This window comes from Ranitomeya imitator, chromosome 4 (genome assembly GCF_032444005.1).
Source record: "Ranitomeya imitator isolate aRanImi1 chromosome 4, aRanImi1.pri, whole genome shotgun sequence".
Taxonomy (NCBI): domain Eukaryota; kingdom Metazoa; phylum Chordata; class Amphibia; order Anura; family Dendrobatidae; genus Ranitomeya; species Ranitomeya imitator.
The window spans coordinates 440,119,418-440,119,779 of record NC_091285.1 but is presented as its reverse complement, the minus strand read 5'-3'; positions in this window follow the sequence as shown (position 1 = coordinate 440,119,779).

The window sequence follows — 362 nt, the reverse complement described above, 5'->3', positions numbered from 1 at the left end:
ACAAACTAAAAATATTTCAAATACCAGGATATTATTGAGACTATTATAAATATATATATATTAGGTGGGATGCTTTATAAGTGAATATTGGTTCGATCATGTATATTCTTAAATCCTTTTGCACTGTTATGTCAAAATGTACATTCATGCAGGCAAACTTTTTATAAGTTATATATATTTCTTTGGGGTTTGTTTTAATGTAATTTTGGTTAAGAGATTTTACATTTGTTTAAAGCATGGTTCTATTCTATGCAACTAGATGTAAATGTGTCAGTATATCAAACATATAATATCTTTTACTAGGTGAAGGGGTGGGGGAATGTTCTAGTTGCATGAGCCCATGGATTGTGCAATTGAAGTGT